Source organism: Oryctolagus cuniculus, chromosome 5 (genome assembly GCF_964237555.1).
Source record: "Oryctolagus cuniculus chromosome 5, mOryCun1.1, whole genome shotgun sequence".
Classification (NCBI taxonomy): domain Eukaryota; kingdom Metazoa; phylum Chordata; class Mammalia; order Lagomorpha; family Leporidae; genus Oryctolagus; species Oryctolagus cuniculus.
In genome coordinates, this window is record NC_091436.1 from 132,940,738 (window position 1) to 132,954,846 (window position 14,109).

Sequence of the window (14,109 nt, forward strand, 5' to 3'; positions counted from 1 at the left end):
GTAAAGGAAGACCTTTCTCTCTGTCTCTCTCTCTCACTGTCCACTCTGCCTGTCAAAAATAATAATAAAAAATAGTTTTTAATAAGGCAGAGTTACAGAGAGGCAGAGAAAGAGACAGAGATCTTCCACCCACTGGTTCACCCCCCAAATGGCTGAAATGGCGGGAGCTGTGCTGATCCAAAGCCAGAGCCAGGAGCTTCTGAGTCTCGCACGTGGTTACAGGGGCCCAACGACTTGGGCCATCTTCCACTGCTTTCCCGGGCTGTAGCAGAGAGCTGGATCAGATGTGGAACAGCTGGGACTTGAACCGCAACCCACATGGGATGCCCAGCACTGCAGGCGGCAGCTTTACCTGCTGAGCCACAGTACCGGCCTGCTCATTAGTTCTAAACCATGCTCATATGGCCTGCTCCACTGTCTCTGTAACTCCTATCCCGAGAAGCACCTCGGGGCACAGCTGCCTGGGTCCCCTCGTGACCTTGTCTGCAGGTGGGTGAGCAGGCTGTGAGACCACAGGTCCCATGACGTGCACCTTGCACCTGGCACTGAACTGTGCCCTGTTGGGACACAGGAAAAGATCTCCCTGCCAGCAAATCACCCTCAATCACAAAAAGCAGGTGGACAAGATGTTGCTCCCAGGAAACAAGGCCAAAGCCATTTAAAGGCAGAAGGACCGGAGGACATGGTTCAGTCCATTCAAAAACCTACTGTGTGCACAGCACATTGGCTCCTGTGTCTTCATCCCAGCCTGGGCACTGCTGGTCTTACCCTGATTTTTGTTTTTAATATTTGTGTATTTATTTTCATCTAATGAAAAGGCAAAGCAACACAAAGATCTACCATCACCCTCTGGTTCACCCCCAAAATGCCCACAACAACCAGAGCTGGGCCAGGCTGAAGCCAGGAGCTGGGAAATCTACCCAGCTCTCCCACATGGGTTCTTTCCAGGCACATTAGCAGGGAGTTGGATCAGAACTGGAGCAGCCAGGACTCCAACCGGCGCTCCAATATGGCATACGTGCTTTGCAAGTGGAGGCTTAACCTGCTGCCCCACAACACCCACCTGGTCTTGTTGCTGTTGTTAAGACAAGGGGGCTGGTGCTGGGATCATGCTGTGTGAGGTGACAAAGGATGGCAGCGTTCAAGTTCACGTTGCCCCCGGAAGGGTCTTCGATGGGACACGGATGGAGCTGGGCTGAGAATTAGAAAGGGTCTTGGGGGGGCCACAGTTTGTGATGTCAACGGGGGAGGGGATGGGGGGCCTTCCTCTCCAGCCCCCCTCCTCTCTAGGCACCCCCGGAATTCTCCAAGTCCTCCTCCCTTGTTTCCTCAAGTGAGGATTCTGTGAGACTGGAATCCACCATCTCTCAATGTGCCTGCCACTTTGCTAAAAGACCCCCCTCCCCATGGTGTGCTGGCTGGCGGGCGCTGGGCGAACAGCTCTCCTGGGAAACAAAGAGATGTGTCCATGGCCGCGAGGTCAGCGGGGAGGGGTGAGCCGTGAGTGGACAGCACCTTTGTTTTCGTGTAATTTGCTTTTGTCTGAGTTTGTATCATGCACACTGAACAGGGGGCACATGGATTCTCAGCGGGGAACACAGTCTTCTCCTGTGACCACAGAAAGCAGCTTCTGAGAGTTCACAGAAAAACAGAATTAAAAAGAAACACACATTTTTTCCAGGAACGCTTTGAGGTCTCCCGTATGCACGCACCCCACACACCAGCCATAAGATCCAGGGGAGAAAAATCTCCCGGTGTCACAGGGCTCCTTAGGAGGCCAGGTGGTGGTCCATGGGAAGCCAGGTGGTGATCCGTGGGAGGACAGGTGGTGGTCCATGGGAGGCCAGGTGGTGGTCCGTGGGATTTAATTTTTAATAATGTCTTGTTTAATGGCCCGCTCACGAAATTCCTGAATACGCAACAGGTGGCTCTTGGAGCTAGTCTGAGCCGGTCTGGCACACCCCAGACCTGCCCCCTTGGGGTGAGCCAGGTGGGAACAAAGTGAAAGAGGGACAGCGACCCCTTGAAGCCCCCTCCCCGAGTGTATGTCGGGCTGCTGGGAGAGAGGCGTGGGTGTGGCATCCAGGGGCCACCCTGTCCCGTCCACAGTTCCTCTGCCTCCCAGGAACCCCAGAAGTCCCCGAGGCATGGGTAACATGCCCAACTGGGCACAGCAGGCATTCGTGCCCTGGAAAGGAGGCGGGGGCAGCCTGAGCATCTTTGTTCCGAAGCTCTGCCACCCCCCCCCCCGGGGTTCTGCTGAAAGCCCCCTCGGGGTGGGGGCAGGAAGGGAGGTGCTCACTCCACTTCCCATTGGGAATCTGAGCGGCCAGGTCAGTGATCTTCCTCCCAATCAAATGTCCCAGCCCTCAGTGCTGTGTCAGTTTGGGGCACCTGTTGAGTGCTGGCTGTGGCAGGTCAGGGCAGCAGGGGCAGGCTGGGCAGGCAGATTCCAGCAGACATAAGCACAAGGTCCCCAGCTGGACCTTCAGCCACTGTGTCGGGGTTGAGGGGCAATCAGGGCGGGGCGGGGGAGCAGGGAGCCCTGGGCCATTGGTAGTGGTTGCTCTAATTGCATTGGAACCGGCTCAGTGCCAGCCAAAGGCACTGTATTCCATAAACAGGGCAGGCAGGAGGCACGGGGCTGGGCGGGGCCGGGGCAGCAGGCTCCCTCTCCCTGTGCTCGCAGCCTCTCCATTGCTTGGCCCACTGAGGGGCTAGCACATTGCTCATGGCTTGTCCAAAGCCCAGCGACCTCCTATAGGGTCAGGCTGAGGAGTCACCCCAAACAGTCCTGTTCTCCAGCCTCACTTTCCCTTTCCCTGCCTGTAAAATGGGCTTCATCAGTACCTTCTCAGGCAGTGGAGCAGTGGCAGCTGATCAGTGTGTGCTGAGTGCCCAGGACTCCCTGTGAAGTCCATCTGTGCCCCTGTGTACTGCACGGTATCCTTCCACAGTGGTCATTTCGGTGGCGTGCTCACCGGAGACTTGCCCCACTCCCTGTCCCCTGGGGCTGTCCTCACGGGTCCCTAGAGCGTCCTCCAGCACTGGGGCTCCCCGAGCCCAGCCTGTGCCTCGGAGCTGGGGAGACTGAGACACCCCCATGAGAAAATGAGGGGCAGTCTCCTGCACTGACTGGCGATAGGGCCCCACCCAGGAGTGGTGGGGTCCTAACAGGTGGGCTCCATGCCCCAGAGGGCCGGCCAAGGTCAGCTGGCCAGAGTCCTGGCGCTCATCACTCTCCCTCCCTCAGAACTTCGCACGTGCTGCTCCATCTGCCCAGACTCCTCTCCCTCTCCTCTTCATTTGATCAACCGCCGCTCGTGTTTTCTGTCCCAGCTCCAGCGTCGCTCCCTCCTGAGAGCAGCCACACTCCGCCTTTACCAGGAATCCCTGTGATTACGATTTTCACAGTGAGAATCTGTTCACTGGAGCTATTTTGAGTGTGGCAGTTTGAATAACATGTCTCTATCAGAAGCGTCCCCAAGAGCACGGGCGAAGGCCTATGTTTGCTTCTCAGTCTGAAGGTTCTTGGACTGAATGAATCAAAGGGGCCAGCAGCTCAGCGAGGCCCTCCCAGGACGGCGTCTCCAGCCAGGGCTGCAATTAGCTATTTATAGACCTTGGGGCAAGGAGGTGACTCGAGGCTTGCGGGTGGTGGAGCCACAGTGCCTGGGTTCAGGTTCAAGGTCTGCCGATTACCAGCTAGATAATAACCGTGCAGGACGGGCCATGTGGTGCAGCGGGGTGAGCTGCTGCCTGGGACGCCAGCATTCCATGCCAGAATGCCACTTCAAGTCCCAGCTTCTCTGCTTCCGACCCACTTCCTGCTCACGTGCCTGGGAAGGCAATGGATGATGGCTGAAGTAACCGAGTCCTTGACACCCACAAGAGAGACCCAGATGGAGATTGTTGGCCCAGCGCTGGCAGTTGGGGACATTTGGAGAGCTGAATCAGTGCATGGAAGCTCTGTCTCTGTTACTGCAGCCTTTCAGATAAATGAACACATCCTAAAATAATTATCCCAACCTTAGGCAAGTTATTAAATGCATCTGTGCATCAGCCTCCCCATGCATAAAATTAAGGTGCTAATAAACGAGTTAATGCAAACGACACGCTTGGAGCTATGCCGGGCACCTCTGATTTTCCAATGAGTGTGGCTGCCATTACTGTACCTGGATCTCGGGCAGCCGGTGCTCACTAAAGGCTTACTGATGGAACCGGGGAGAACACGGACACAGAAGGTGAGCCTGCCAGTGAGGCTGCGTCGACCCCAGCTGCCATCCCACGGCTCCGGTTCACGCGGGGAGCAGCCAGGGATTCGCCTGTGGATTCCCCAGCCATGCAGATGCAGCCGCACCATTCGCCTCAGAGGCACCAAGCACCCCCCCCCCCAGCCACCCTCCGCCCAGCCGAGGTCTGGGTGCCAGCCCCACGGGCACCCTGCAAGCCTTCCCCTTTGTGCCTCCTGCCCCAGGGGAGCCCCAGGAGCCCCTTGGGGTTGGAACGCCCCAGGTCCTTCCCAAGGTTTCATTTCCTAATGAACAATCCCACGCTGCACTCCCGATGAGAACCGGGCTGGCGTCTGTGTCCTGGCTGGGCCTCATTGGAGGCCGCTTCAAGCCGAGCTCCGCGGGAGACAGCCAGCAGCAGGAAGCGGCCCCCGGCCAGCCCGGCTCAGCTCCTCGCCCAGGCAGACACTGCTTCCGCCCCTTTTTTGGGAATCCCAGGGAGGAGAGCGGGATGTGCCGCTCACGGGCTATCTAATCAGCGCTGGAAAATCCGGGCAGACAGTTAAGCCACACCAACAAAAGGACTGCAGCTCAGCACGGAGCTACCAGCTTGGGCAGGGGCCAAGAGAAACAGCCGCCGTCTCCGCGGTTCACCAGGTCTGGGGCTCCCAGGGCCCTGGGGGGGAAGCGTGGCAAGGAGGAGGAGCTGGGCCCCTGTCTGCCACCCTCATGTCCTCCAGGACAGTCTTCCGGGGCTCACTGCTCCCCGCACCTGGTGGCAGCCTGGGGCTGCAGCTGAGAGTCCCTTGGGGAGTGTGTGAACGTGCTGGTGCCCAGGCACCACCCCAGAGGCTGTGGGCCACGGCCAGCACTGGTATTTAGGAAAGCTTCGCGTGGGCCCACTGCTCAGTCAGGATCGAAGTCACCCGGTTAGGAGGATATACATGGCTGTCAGCTTTCAAAGGCAAGCGCGTCAGAACCGCCTGTGGTTTCCCATTCAGTAGGCCCGGGGCTCGCTTCCTACAACCTCCGGGGTCTGCGGACCACACTTTGAGAAGTCCTGGACCGGGAGTCGGACAGCCCAGGTTCAAACCCCAGCCCGGCCGGATGCAGCTGAGACTCCAGCTAAGAGAGTTCTGTGAGAGCCGAAAGGCCACACTTGGACAGGCAGCCTCCCCATGCCGGCACAGGCTACTGCTCCGTGGGCGTTGTCACTGCCACGGTCACGGGTGTGAGGAAGCGAGGCTGCAGCAAGCTCAACTTATGACACGTGACTTTCAGCCACCGTCTTCATCAGAGCCTCAGCTTCCTCATCTGTGAAATGGGGAGAGTGATAGCCTGGCTCAGCCCACTTCCCAGGCTGTGCAAGCATCGGGGGCCTTCCCCACGTGAAAACCGAAAAGGCCAGGAGGGGGGATTTATTAGGAAGGAGTCGGGCAGGGGCAGCCCCATCACCCTGGAGCCATGGCGTGGGGCTCCCTGCTCTCCAGGGACATCAGAAATAGGCCTCCTGGCCACCCCACCCCCACCCCCTGCATTTGGAAAGCCAACAGGCAGCCCAGCTTAGGGGAGTGGCTGGCTGGCTCTCCAAACATCTACAGGGAGGGGATGGGGGGCGCACTCCCAGCCCACCTCCCACCCGCCGGTGTTTGTGGCAGGAAAAGGAAGGTGGCGGAAGTGACTGAATCTGTGCAATCAAAGATGCCCTCCCTGGGGCCTTGCTGCACAGTTCCTGCCCAGGTGCCCTTCCTCCCCGGCTCCCCCTCCTGCACACCCCCAGGGGCAGGCAGGCAGGCAGACGTGGGAGGGCAGCAAGAGGACCACCGTGCCCAGCCCAGGGGTTCGTCCACCTGCCCAGACACACGCTGCGTAGCTGCAGGAGCAAAGGCGTCGTTGAGAGGTGTGCCCTCGCAGGGGGCGCACGGCTGTGAGGAAGTGACCCGCGGGCGGCCCCACACTCGGGGATGCAGAGCCAGGTTTGACAACCCGAGAGCAGAACAGGTCTGAAGTCTGGACAGGTGCTCAGGTGAAGGCTTGTCCTAGGGGCTGGCGCTTGCTGAAGCGGTTAAGCCGCTTCCCGTTCAGCCGCCTTCTGGGGTGCACGTGGGGGGCAGCTCAGGACTCCTGACCCAGCCCTGGCTGATGGGGACGGGGAATGAACCAGCGGATGGAAGATCTCCGTCTATCACACACAATCTCTGCCTATCACACACAATGAAAATACATTAAATTCTTTAAAAAGGCAGAGTCCCTGATGTGCCTAGTCCTTTAGGTCTTGTTTTATTGTTCTTTTTAAAAAATATATTTATTTATTTATTTGAAAGGCAGAGATACAGAGAGGCAGAGAAAGAGAGAGAAAGAGAGAGAGAGAGGGCTTCCACCTGCTGGCTTGCCCTCCAAATGGCCTCAATGGCCAGAGCTGTGCTGATCCGAAGCCAGGAGCCAGGATCTGCTTCTGGGTCTCCCACACAGGTATGGAGCCCAAGCACTTGGGCCATCTTCCACTGCTTTCCCAGGCACATTAGCAGGGAGCTGGATTGGAAGTGGAGCAGACAGAACTCGAACCGGCACCCATATGGGTAGCCGGCACTGCAGGCAGCAGTTTTACCTGCTACACCACAGCACTGGCCCTAGGTCTTGTTTTTAAAGCATCTGCCTCCATGACTCTTTTATATGACAGAGAAACCAGCCTCTCTCTGGTTTAAGCCACTTGTTTTTCTTTATGGTGCCACACAGCGGAACTGAATCCTTCCATGATGCCGGAGGCCAGCGTGTCCCACTGGGAAGTCACCCAAGGTACCCGCCTTGGAGACCCAGTGTTAGGTGCGATGGTGCCAATGCTGCCCCAGGGATTCCCCAGGTCTCACCACGGGGCCCACTCGCCCTCTTGGAGCCAAATTATGCGGTGAGAAAAAGTCTTCCTCATCCCAAACACCCGGGGTCTGTCACCGTCTGGCTGCCCTCCAGGGTTGCAGCACCCACACCACACACTCTTCTTCCAAAGTCGTGGGCTCTGCGTGCGCTTCCCCTTGGCTGCTGCTCGGTGGCAGCCACGTGCTTCTGGCATCGGTGTCACTGGGTCACTGTGTCACCCTCCCCAGCAGCAGCTGTGCACTCCTGCCAGGGGCTGCCCAGCCTCCCGCCCAGACAGCCAAATGACGCGAAGACCGCCAGGAAAACGAGGCCGCCCCACACTGCTCTCACTTCCTCCACTCCGCTCCCATTTCCTCCTCCATCCCAGCCCTCCCTGGCCACAGCTGGCCATGGTCACAGCGCCTAACTCAGCAGATGCCAGGGCCCCACCCTCCACCGCCATTCTGCACTGAAAGCAAAAGGAGGAGCTGGAACAGAAAGAAAAAAAAAAAGCATCAAACCACTGAGCGAGAAGCAGCAGCTGGCAGCACACTGGGAAAATTCACAGACGGGAATTCCCAGCCCTAAGGCTATGCCAGACCGAGGAAGTTCTCAGGAGACAGCCTTGACATTGTTCCCAGCTCACGGGAGCACCTGACCCTCATCCTGTCCACGGGGAGGTCTGTGCACCACGCCGGACTGGAGAGCAGAGCTAGGGAGAGCGAGCGAGGGGGGACGGCGAAGGGGGCTCGCCGTGCAGGACGCTGGGAAGGGATCTCACATACAGCCTGAGGGTCAGGTTCCCCTGGGGTTCTGGGGGCAGAGTCCCCAGAGGGGGGCTTGTCAGAGCCACGGGGCCAATGGCAGGTTCGAGAAGGGCCCTGTGAGGCCCGACTGGCAGCCAGCTGGGTGGCAGTGGCTCTGACCTCAGTCGGCGCGAGATCCTTCAGCCGCTCAGGAAACACGGATGCAAACTGGAAGAGGGTGGAACAGGGATTGCTTGGTGCCTCTGGAAGTTGAGCGCAGAGCTGGTGGAGCCATGGAGTGCAGGCAGGAGGAGGGGAGCCGCTGTGCCACCACCCGCGGGCCCTGGCTGGCAGGCAGGGCCCTGTGGGCCACACTCCCAAAGGGGCGGGTGCCCAGACTTCTCAGGAAGAAAGGGGAGGGGTCCGTGCAGCTCATTGCACAATAGCTAAGATATGGAATCAACCCAAATGTTCATCAACTGAAGACTTGATAAAGAAATTATGGGATATGTACATCATGGAATACTACACAGCAGTAAAAAAAATGAAATTCTGTTGTTTGCAACAAAATGGATGAACCGGGAAAATATCATACTTAATGAAATAAGCCAGTCCCAAAGGGAAAAATACCATATGTTCCCCTCTATCTGTGATAGCTAATAGAGCACCTAAAAGGTAATCTACAGAAGTGAAGTTAACACTTTGAGAAGCAATGACTTGAACAGCCTTTGTCTCGGCTGTTGAGGAACAGTTGTTTTTTTCATGCAATTTGTTGAACTCTTTACTTGGTATAGAGTTAATTGTATGTGTATAAAGTTCATTGAAAATAGATCTGAGTAAAAAACAGGAATGGGAATAGGAGAGGGAGGAGGAAGAGGGGTGGGAGTGTGGGTGGGAGGTCGGGTACCGTGAGAAGAATCACTATGTTCCTAAAGTTGTATTTATGAAAAGCTTGAGGTTTGTATGCCTTAAATAAAAGGTTTCGGCGGGGGGTGGGGCGGGGTGGAAAAAAGAAAGAATGAATGAAAGGTGAGGAGTCCACAATGCCGGCCCAGGAAGAGGGGCCTGCGACTCAGGGATTGGCTGAGGGGATTTGGAAAAGGGCGGGGCCTGGGCCCTGTGCAAAGCAGCACCCCCTCCCCTGTCCGCTCCGGGGCTGCCATGAGTGACAACAGAAAGAATGCGCAGGGAGGCTGCTGGGCAGTGACCTTAGGACTGGCAGCCCCGTCTACTCATTCCCCTCTTTCTCTTCTCTCCTCTGCCCTTCCAGGGAGCCCCGAGTCCCTCCAGCCACATGGCACCCCCCCCCCGATTAAACGGCCCGCATGCGCTCCCTGCCCACTGGCCGGTGGGGCCTCTGCCCACTCCGCAGTAGAGGAGCCCGGGGTTTGCGTCCTGCCACCACCGCGCGGTGCCTTTGCTTACTCATCCGGGCCATGGGGATAATTACGTCTCCGGCTCCACGTGGGCGCCTCGGGGACGCAATGGGTAAACAAGTGTGTTCTGGAAACACGGCTGGCATGTTGGGAGCTCCTGATAAGCTGGGATCCTGACCCCGGTTACCACTGCCGTGTCCCTCACCAACTCTGTGTTCGGATGAGAAGAATGTCCAGCACACAGCAGGTGCTCACTTAAAGTGCTGCATTTGCCTGTCCTGGGAATTCGGTTCTAGACCCTGCCCCGTAATGCACTTCTACGTGCCCGCCTTGCTGCCTGTAGCGGTTTGAGTAGGATTCGTCCTCCGAACACATGTAGACCTCTGAATGCCGAGGTCATGAGCTAATTTAACTTAATCCAATTGCGGTGTCTAGATGGTGGGTGTGTTGGCAGGTCTTCCGGTCGCCGGGGGCATGCCCTCAGAAGATGGTTTTTGAGGGGATGGGTTGTAAAGTCCACACCGGGTCAAGTCACTCTCCAGTTCCCGGCCCAGCTCACCATGGGTACCTTTCTCTGCGCCCTCCACAGAGGCCAGATCAGTGGGGCTGCCCCGTGTTGGACTTGAACCTGTGAATGCTCATGAAACCATGAGCTGGATGAGCCTTTTTGCTTTTCCCGGCTGGCTCCCCAGGCAGTGCATTGTGGGGTGTTCCCGCCCCTGGAGGGTCCTCACCCCGTCTAACACACTCCATGGCGGCACTGCACACGGCCAGCGCCGGCCTCAGAACCCGCGCAGAGCGGGGGCGCCCTGATCTGTCCATGGCTGGTAGCCACCATTTTTATGCTTTGGCTTCAAAAGAGAGCGACTGGCTGACCTTGGAGGGCTCACCATCTGCAGGGTGGCCACCGAGAAGCAAAGCGCTCCAACTGCTATAAATGCCCTGTATCATGTGGCTTCGACATTCAGACAGGGCTTCCCCGGTACAGCGCCTGCAGCAGAAGCCACGGGTGTCCAGGCCACGTTTTCCAGGCCTCCTAGCTGGTGAGCCGAGACACGGAATGTGTTTGCCCAAGAAACACAAGCCAGGCAGCTCCACCGCATCAACAAGCCGCTTTCCGCCCCGGACAGGGGCAACAGCTGCCCCAAACCTGGCTGTTTATACACTAAAAAAAGAAATTCCATGGTGACCAGTTGGCTCAAGCCAGCGCCCTGCGGAAGGCCGGCGGTCGTTGCAAAGTAATCCTGGGGCACCAGCAGCTCTCCACCCAGTCCTCGGTAAAAATAAAAGGCAAGGGCGAAACCTGAGCCGCAGCGGGCAGGAGACGGTGCTCCTAACCGCCTTCCGGGCGCGGGGCTGGGAGCTGCCCTCTCAGGGCAGGTGGGCCCCCTGGAAATACCCCCACCCTGGGGACGGGCCCTCCTCGCTTGCTCCACCCATAAGAAGCTGCTCCCTGGAGGGCGGAGGTTAGGCAGAGGGCAGGAGTCCGCTCTTCCCTGGGTGGGGACGGCCACAGGGCTTTCTCCCCACCCACCCGCAGTGCACTGCTCACACCCAGGGCCTTTTCTCATGTTTTCCAGGCACGGGATCTGCCGACGATGAAAAAGCTACGCATGGATTTCCAAATCTTTTTATACCAAAGTAAATTCTTCTTTGCGTTCTGTTTTCCGTGAACTTTTTGAAAGTGCCCTTGTACGTTGCTCTCTTTTTAAGCCACGTGTGGCCGGGAAGTTAGGGCCCTCCTGCCGTCTCCTGTCCCACGGTCGGGCCTCCACCGCCTCCTCTGGCCACCTCCACCAGGCCTCGTGCCCCACAGTCGCTATCTGCGTGAACTTTGCACTCTGGCCCTGTTGACCCAGGAGAAGGGCTGGCTGATAAGGCGGGACATCACCCAGCTTTATGGGTTCCTCCCAGCCTCTCTGGCGACACCTGAGCCTTCTGCTGCTGCCCTTCCCGTCACCCCCACTGTCACTCTCACGCTCAGCTCCTACCAGGTCACACGGGCACACCCACCCTGCAGGACACCCTTGAAACACACACACACCCAGTCATCCCAGTGCGGAAAGTGAGTGAGGACATTCAACTGGCGAGGACCAACGTGGAAAACCACACGTGCGTGTCCTGCCCCCCGCCGCTGGATTCCAGGCTTCTGCCCCATTGCATGCTGAGTGCCCTGCTGGTGTGTTCCACATCCCTCGCACACCCCTGTGCGGGCAGCCACACCTGCCTGCACAGTCCTCGGCTGGGCAGGGAGAACCTGCCTTCTTCCCCTATGCTGCCACCTTGTGACTGGACCTCAGAACTGCAGGCTCTCCACCGAGGGCAAACAGCCCGCCAGGGCGGGAGGGTGTGGGAGCCAGGTGGGCTCAGGGCAGATCTGCATCTGGCTGTCCTTCTACAGATAGAGAACCCAATGATCAAAGTCCCCCTTTCCTACACCTGACCCCAGGGACACCAGGAGACCTGCCATTACGCAGGGACACTCGGCTGGCCTGGGAGAGGGGTGGGCGTGCCCTTGGGGCCAGGGCACTTCGGGCCCACATGTGCATCTTCTCGAATCCTGACAGGAGCGTGGGGACCGTGCCACCTGCGACCGGCTTCCCAGGGGCTGGCTCCACTTCCCCAGCAGCCCTTGGAGGGTCTGCCTGTGGCCTTGGCTGGGACCTGGGGATCACAGAAGTGGGGATCCTCACTCCGTACCCCCAGGGACAGTTCCAGGAGCTGCGCCACCAATCTTCCCTCCTTTGGCCTGGAGTTGGTGTGTTCCAGGCTAGCAGTCACTTCATCCAGCCTCATTTTACTTGATTTTATTTTCGAGAGGCAGAGAGGGAAACATGGAGAGACAGAGAGAGAGAGAGACCTCAACCACTGCCACTCTCTAAATCCCTGGGGGCTGAGAACTCAATTCAGATCTCAAGGACCCAGAGACCCAACCATTTGAGCCACCACCTGTGGGTTCCCAGGGTGTGCATCAGCAGGAAGCTGGAATCAGGAGCAGAGCTGGTAGGGGATGCGGCTGTTCTGAGCAATGGCTTCACTGCTGGACCGGACAGCGGCCTCCATTCACTCTCAGTCCTCGGGCTCTGCGGGCTGAGTCAAGCCTGCTCCAGACGAGGGCTCCCAGCCGTCTCAGAAGTGGGACGGTGGCCTTGACGCCCGTGCTCACATCCGCCCTGCCCCCCCGCCCCCCGCAGGTGCGTGCCCCTCGTGTGTGTGTGCTGCCGCCCGGCACTGCACAGTGTCATCGTCCTCCATCCCCACCTTTATAACCTGCAGCATGTGCTTGGGTGGGGATGGGGCTCATGGATTTAGCATGTGGCAGGTGGCAGGGCCTAGGTGCTCGCTATGAATCCGCAGTCATGATTACAGAAGTCACCGTGGCGCCCAGCCTGGGTGTGGCTGGCTGGTGGCCTTGGGGCTTCCCCCCACCCCACCCCCCACCCCTGCATCTGCCAGACCACCAGGACCTCTAACGGGTCCTTTACCTTCTGATCCCAAGAGTCCCCGTCTGTTAAACAGTCTGAAACAGGGCTTTCTAAGGTCCTTGAATTGTCTGCCCTCCTCAGAAAGCTGATACCTAGGAGTCACCAGGCCTAGAACTTGTCGATCCTCTGGCTGGGTTCTTAAGGAAAACCAGCCCTGAAACCAGACTGTCTGGATGCCAATTCCAGCTGCGCCCCCTGCCGCTGGGCCGTTTGCTGGATCCCGGGGGCTGCTGTTTCCTGAGACCGAGCAGCTGGGTGCAGGTGTGCGGTGCCTGGTACCAGCCCCCGCTCGGCAGAGGTTATTTTTTCCTTCAGACCCCACGGAAGTCCCGGGAAGTCGCAGAATTAGTTCCCATCCACAAACGAAAACCCGGAGGCTCGGGGAACAAAGCCCCTTGCCCAGGCTTGCAAAATGGTACAGCCTGGAGCGCAAGCAGGCTCCGGATTCTGAGACAGCCCCACGACCTCCATCCCTGAAAGGCAGAGTTACAGAGAGAGAAATCTTCCATCCATCTGCTGGTTCACTCCCCAAAAGGCTGCAACAGCTGGGGATGGGCCAGGCTATAGACAGGAGCCAGGAAGTCCATCCGGGTCTCCCACGTGAGTGCAGGGGCCCACGCACTTGGGCTGTCTCCCACTGCCTTCCCACGCCATAGCAGAGAGCTGGATGGGAAGTAGAGCAGCCAGAACACGCTCCGGGTGTCCCAGGCAGTGGCTTAATCCGGTGTGCCACAATGCCGCCCCGTAGACACTTCTTGATGTGGAACTTCTTGGCGGTCGCCCAGGCGCTATGGGGAACACCTCCCTGGCATCCTTCTCCCGTGGACCCCTCCCCGGTGTCCTTCTCCCATGGGCCCCTTGACAAGCAGCCCGGCACTGAGGTAATTTACACACACAGTCGAGGTGCACAGGGGAGGCATCGGGTGGGTTTCGTGTGGACCGGGGCACACTCTCACTCGGGGGTCTTATTTTTCTCCATTCGTTCCTTGAGGGTTAAGCAGATTTTAGGAGAATATTCCAGTCTTGCCCAATGCCTGCAGAACAAAAAGCTGCACGTTGCCCTGCCCTGCCCAGCGGCCGACCGCTAGGCCCACCAGCCCCACAGTGTACCAGCACCTGCCTCCCCCAGAGTCCCCAAACCCTGGAACCTCGGCTTTGGAGAAGACCCTGAGGGCCATCTGGTCCCCGCATGGCAGTCTGCCTAGAGCAGGGGTCAAGGCTGGGTCACCACTCCATTCACTGCAGGGGACAGCCAGTGACGCCCTGGGCCACCTCCAGCCCAACTACCCCCTTCTCCAAATGGGATCTAAGTGAAAATCCCCTTGGGACCACCGGGAGGTCTGACCTCCCCCGGGCCCTGATGCAGGCCCCTGGGAGGGTCACGGCCGTCACAGAACGAGGGCTCGCTGGCTGCCCG

General features: G+C 58.5%; 1 long non-coding RNA gene across 1 annotated transcript; it reads left to right on the top strand.

Annotated features, from left to right (window-relative positions):
* The first annotated feature begins 10,243 nt into the window (after positions 1 to 10,243).
* LOC103349749 (uncharacterized) lies at positions 10,244 to 10,881 on the top strand. The gene is made up of 2 exons (XR_517888.4): positions 10,244 to 10,484; positions 10,788 to 10,881. It is a non-coding gene; the product is annotated as an uncharacterized lncRNA (long non-coding RNA).
* Positions 10,882 to 14,109: the final 3,228 nt, after the last annotated feature.